The sequence below is a fragment of the Bombina bombina genome, unplaced genomic scaffold, assembly GCF_027579735.1.
Source record: "Bombina bombina isolate aBomBom1 unplaced genomic scaffold, aBomBom1.pri scaffold_664, whole genome shotgun sequence".
NCBI classification, from domain to species: Eukaryota; Metazoa; Chordata; class Amphibia; order Anura; family Bombinatoridae; genus Bombina; species Bombina bombina.
Genome location: NW_026510708.1, coordinates 20,252 through 26,645, shown reverse-complemented (window position 1 = coordinate 26,645; position 6,394 = coordinate 20,252). Strand labels below are relative to the sequence as shown.

The 6,394-nt window shown below is 42.0% G+C and overlaps 1 pseudogene; it reads right to left on the bottom strand.

Annotated features, from left to right (window-relative positions):
- Positions 1-2,813: 2,813 nt before the first annotated feature.
- On the bottom strand, positions 2,814-3,819 carry LOC128643330 (retinol dehydrogenase 10-like; annotated as a pseudogene).
- Positions 3,820-6,394: the final 2,575 nt, after the last annotated feature.

The following is a 6,394-nucleotide window of genomic DNA, read 5'->3' as shown; positions in this document are numbered from 1 at the left end:
ACTAATTACACCTACTCTAAGCCCCCTAAAAAAATAACAAAGCCCCCCAAAATAAAAAAAAATGCCCTACCCTATTCTAAAATAAAGTTTACAGCTCTTTTACCTTACCAGCCCTTAAAAGGGCCTTTTGCGGGGCATGCCCCAAGAAGTTCAGCTCTTTTGCCTGAAAAAAAAACATACAATACCCCCCCCAACATTACAACCCACCACCCACATACCCCTAATCTAACCCAAACCCCCCTTAAAAAACCTAACACTAAGCCCCTGAAGATCTCCCTACCTTATCTTCACCACGCCGGGTATCACCGATCCGTCCAGAAGAGGGTCTGAAGTCTTCCTCCTATCCGGCAAGAAGAGGTCCAGAAGAGGCTCCGAAGTCTTCCTCCTATCCAGCAAGAAGAGGACTTCCGGACCGGCAAACATCTTCATCCAAGCGGCATCTTCCATCTTCAAGACCTCCGGCGCGGAACATCCTCTTCTCCCGACGACTAGACGACAAATGAAGGTTCCTTTAAGGGACGTCATCCAAGATGGCGTCCCTCGAATTCCGATTGGCTGATAGGATTCTATCAGCCAATCGGAATTAAGGTAGGAAAAATCTGATTGGCTGATTGAATCAGCCAATCCGATTCAAGTTTAATCGGATTGGCTGATCCAATCAGCCAATCAGATTGAGCTTGCATTCTATTGGCTGTTCCGATCAGCCAATAGAATGCGAGCTCAATCTGATTGGCTGATTGGATCAGCCAATCAGATTTTTCCTACCTTAATTCTTATTGGCTGATAGAATCCTATCAGCCAATCGGAATTTGAGTAACGCCATCTTGGATGACGTCCCTTAAAGGAACCTTCATTCGTCGTCTAGTCGTCGGGAGAAGAGGATGTTCCGCGTCGGAGGTCTTGAAGATGGAGCCGCTCCTCGTCGGATGGATGAAGATAGAAGATGCCGCTTGGATGAAGATGTTTGCCGGTCCGGATGTCCTCTTCTTGCCGGATAGGAGGAAGACTTCGGAGCCTCTTCTGGACCTCTTCTTGCCGGATAGGAGGAAGACTTCGGACCCTCTTCTGGACGGATCGGTGATACCCGGCGTTGTGAAGATAAGGTAAGGTTTTTTTAAGGGGGGTTTGGGTTAGATTAGGGGTATGTGGGTGGTGGGTTGTAATGTTGGGGGGGGTATTGTATGTTTTTTTTTTCAGGCAAAAGAGCTGAATTCTTTGGGGCATGCCTCGCAAAAGGCCCTTTTAAGGGCTGGTAATGTAAAAGAGCTGTAAACTTTTTATTTTAGAATAGGGTAGGGCATTTTTTTATTTTGGGGGGCTTTATTTTTTTGGGGGGCTTAGAGTAGGTGTATTTAGTTTAAAATTCTTGTAATTTTTTTTATTTTTTGTAATTTAGTGTTTTGTTTTTTTTGTAATTTAGTGTTTTTTTTTTTTGTAATTTAGTTTAGTTGATTTAATTGTAAGTAATTGTAGGTAGTTTATTTAATTAATTTATTGATAGTGTAGTGTTAGGTTTAATTGTAACTTAGGTTAAGATTTATTTTACAGGTAATTTTGTAATTAATTTTAACTAGGTAGTTATTAAATAGTTATTAACTATTTAATAGCTATTGTACCTGGTTAAAATAAATACAAAGTTGCCTGTAAAATAAATATAAATCCTAAATTAGCTACAATATAATTATTTATATTGTAGCTATATTAGGGTTTATTTTACAGGTAAGTATTTAGCTTTAAATAGGAATAATTTATTTAATAAGATTTATTTTATTTCGTTAGATTAAAATTATATTTAATTTAGGGGGGTGTTAGGGTTAGGGTTAGACTTAGCCTTAGGGGTTAATACATTTATTATAGTAGCGGTGAGGTCCGGTCGGCAGATTAGGGGTTAATAAGTGTAGGTAGGTAGCGGCGACGTGGGGGGGGGCAGATTAGGGGTTAATAAATATAATATAGGGGTCGGCGATGTTAGGGCAGCAGATTAGGGGTACATAGGGATAATGTAGGTTGCGGCTGTGTGCGGTCGGCAGATTAGGGGTTAAAAAATGTTATTAGAGTGGCGGCGATGTGGGGGGGACCTCGGTTTTTATGGGTACATAGGTAGTTTATGGGTGTTAGTGTACTTTAGAGCACAGTAGTTAAGAGCTTTATGAACCGGCGTTAGCCCAGAAAGCTCTTAACTCCTGGCTTTTTTCTGCGGCTGGAGTTTTGTCGTTAGTTCTAACGCTCACTTCAGCCAAGACTCTAAATACCGGCGTTAGAAAGATCCCATTGAAAAGATAGGATACGCAATTGACGTAAGGGGATCTGCGGTATGGAAAAGTCGCTGCTGTAAAGTGAGCGTTAGACCCTTTCCTGACTGACTCTAAATACCAGCGGGCGGCCAAAACCAGCGTTAGGACCCCCTAACGCTGGTTTGGACGGCTAACGCAGAACTCTAAATCTAGGCGTTAGCTTGCTAATGGTTATGTGTCCATACAGTTGCACTATAAAAAAAAACACAAGTTGATTGCTACATTTAAGCTTTGTTTTTTTAACTGGTCACATTTTGAAATCTGCAAACAACATTTACAGTGTGTATGTTTGTGTGTACATGAAAAAAAAGAAGAAGAAAAAAAGCCACATATAAATTCAGTCCACAAGATCAGGAGATGATTCTGTAATCAAGACCAAAGCATACGCTATTTAGTCGCACAAGTGCCTCTCCCAGTTAAAGTCTTTAAATTTAAGTCTTTAAAGTTTGTTGGTGTCCATGTTAAAAATGTCAGCCTAAGCAAAAACGAAAGACAGTTATGCCAAGTACAAGTGGGAGGCTAAATTCCATTTTTTGCTTCGTTGTTGTCGCCTGTTTCCTCTGAGCAATAAAAGGGTACATGAACTTGTCAGCTCCCACCGGTACATGCAGACCACAGCTTCAAAGGGGAGGATGCTTTTCATGCAGGTCACAATGTACATGAGACGTGGTGTACAGATCATGAGCTGGTCTGTAAGGATTGCCTGTTTCACACAGTAATCTGGTTTCAAGGGGGGGAGGAATGGTTCAATTTCTTTCCTAATTCTGCAGCCACGGAACATTCCTGTGTCAACCAGATAGGGGCACACTAAAGTGGTTTTAATTCCATCCTTGTCAGCAGCTTTTAGTTCATGGCTGAGAGACTCATGGAAACCCACAGCACCAAATTTGCTGGCACAGTAATCCTCTACTCCTGCAGTGCTGAACAATCCCAGAGAGCTGGCAACGGTTACAATGTGACCATTATTCATCTCCATCATCTTATGAAGAAATACCTTTGTGGTCCAAAAATGAGCATGGCAATTGACCATCATAGTCCTCTCAATCAACTCATCAGGGCATTCCTGGAGATGATGTCCAGAAACAACTCAAGCATTATTGTGCAGCAGAAAGACATCTCCCTCCTCCTTTCGGACCTTCTCAGCTGTAGAGTAGACGCTCTCACGTTTACCCATATCACAGGTATATGTATAGACCTGGAGATTGTTGCAAGGCAGCACCTCTTCCTCTGTAGCATTGCCTGCCCGCCGCAAGGCGTCCTCCTCCAGCTGCCGGTAGATCTGCCTCACCATGCCCGCTGTCTCCTCATTACTCTGGCTGTTGATGTCCCACAGCACCAGCTGAGCCCGACGCCGAGCAAACTCCAGGGCAAAGAGTCGCCTCAATCCGCTGCCAGCCCCAGTGATCAAGCACACCTTGCCGGTCACACTCTTCTCTTTGGGGCGCACCAGCCACTTGACTGCGGCCAACACAAAGGCCCACAGGACCTTAAAAGTGACCACGAAGAACTCCAACACTATATTCATCATGCAATTAAAAAATAAGGCAGATCCTGCTATAAAAAAAAAAAATGTATGCAACAAAAAAGTCTGCAAACTCCAATAGGAAACGTGCAATGCAAATGTGCCCCAAATGCCCCAGTCTAGTTGCAGTGTCCCTCTCCTGTGCAAAGTTCCTGCAGTGTAGCTGCCCAGGTTGTGCCTGGTTTGGGATTGTAGCAAAATTAAGTGGCAGTTGAATGCACTCTAGGTGGCCAGTGCACACAGTGCTAGACAAGAGGTTGCATAAGCTGTAATGCAAGTCCAGTTTGTGAATACAAGTTTATTTGGCTACTTATGTCCCCCTTGCTATGCAGGTCTCAGCACCTCCTTTGCACCTTTTCAGGAGAGCCACTGCATGTTGTGCCCCAACATCAAGATATATACCCGGGGAGTTTTATGATGTTTGTATGATGTTTGTAAATAATATTTCTCCTTATTATACATTGCAGCTCTGACTTTCTTTTAAAGGGTTAATAATAACCACATGCATAGTTGTTTTTTAAATGAGTGACACATAATAAGTTAGAAATAATAATAAGTTAGAAATAGAATTTTATTAGTTGTGTGACGTGTAACAGCGATTACAGGACATAAATTCCATCATCCACATGTGAACAGAACATTTGAGATAAAACACAGACTTACGTGTACATCTGAATATGTCATTTATGTGACCATTTGCTTCTGTTCCTTGTACTGTGTAGGCAAGACCACTACAATTTGGCCGATCTGAACAGCCTGTGGCCCGGCATTTTCAACAAGCAGGACATCGCATCTCCTCACTAAGCACTATGCTTATTGATCATGTACCACCTTTGATGTGGGTGGGGGGATAGGGCACAGTCACTCCTGAGCTTAGAGGCCAGATGGATTTTCTCTTTGGATACAGTTACACCAAAGGGATTGAATACCATGGTGGACTATGGCTGCTGTTATAGATGAAACTGTGGGAATTCCCCTCCTCTGTGGAGGTTTCTACCTTTTCCTTGTGATAAAATGTTTTGAGTCGAGTGAGGGTGCAACGCTAATATATAATGGATATTGGGTAGTGTCTTTAAGCACTTATGTGCTCAAAGTGATATCTTAAATGATAGATTGCTTTTATATATGGTCACAATTTAGAATATTTATGGTTAATATTGGTTCGCTCCCCAAACACTGTTAATATTAATGTTTAATTATTCGGATGTTTTTAACTTTCGCTTTGCAGCTGTCGTCGCGCTGACAGGATGGCTATGTGTTGCTTTGTTTATTATTTACATATGTTACTAAGGTTACACATGCGCATGATGATATCATCACACGCCACACTGCAACACACTAAATACATGCCGGTTAGCTTTGGACAATTGTTCACACTTATGCTTGTGCTTTATGTTTATGATGATTTGGCCTCCTTGTGACAAAGGCTCAGGCTAGAGCTGAAACGTTATGGCATAAAGATACAAGCCGTGCCTGGGTTTACACTTCCTGATATATATATATGTTACACATTTTTTGAAGCCAAATGATTTATACATAATTTGACAATAGCCATTTTAAAAAAGGTTCTTACCTGTTGAACGCTCATCTTCATTGTGTACATTTTTTTTCAATATTTGCGGGATGGGAGGGGACACAGAACCCCCATGAAAGAGATGTTCTGGGTCCTCAGAAGAAATATTAATCTGTTGCAAAATGTCAGAAACTGGATTTCCTTCTTAGCTGATGAGAGTCCATAGCTACATAACATGTTGGATATATTCCAGCCTATCGGGATGAGGTCAAGAACCCTCACAGAGCTTTAGACCCTCCCACCTCCTCTCCCTCTCCAGTTTATTCTTGGCCTCTGAGGAGAGAGGTTATAGATTTCAGAGGTGCTCTACTATCAAGAGTTTATTTTTTTTCATGTGGTTTGTGGGCTCAGACCTGACTTGAGACCCAGTACCCCTAGGCAACTTCACTCCAAGAAGATTTAAGAAGACTCTGAGTGAAACAGGGATGAGGATTTCCAGAATTCTAGTGGGTAATCTTACAGCCATAACTGCACTCAGGCGCCGCTGGGACCCGTCCCCCTGAGGGGTTACAAGTATATCTGCAGTATCCTCTGCAGTATAGTTACTTGCACTGGATGGGCTCTCTACTGGATCATCAACCTGCAAGGGAGAAAGGCCTCAGCGTGCTGGTAAGGCACAGTGGAGGGATGTTTCAGTCCAGGTAAGCGACTCATGCACTACACAGCCCAGGAGCTATCCAATATTACTCTCCTTTCAGGTACTACATAGCTGGGGGTCACAGCCTTACTATAAACTCTAAAACAGCACAGTATTGTTCTGCAGTGAGCCAATAACTTGGTTTTACATATCCAATGATAATATTTTCTATACAGAAAGGTGTACATTATGTGCCTAGAAGTGAGTGTAACCAGTTTATATCAGCAATATATGTTTTATATACTCTACCCTGTATAGACTCACATATATTAAAACCCCAAGTACATCTTCAACAAGGTACTTGGTATTCTAATGTAATATATGTACAGAAGTAACTCTGCATAGTCTAACATATCAACTTACAACTG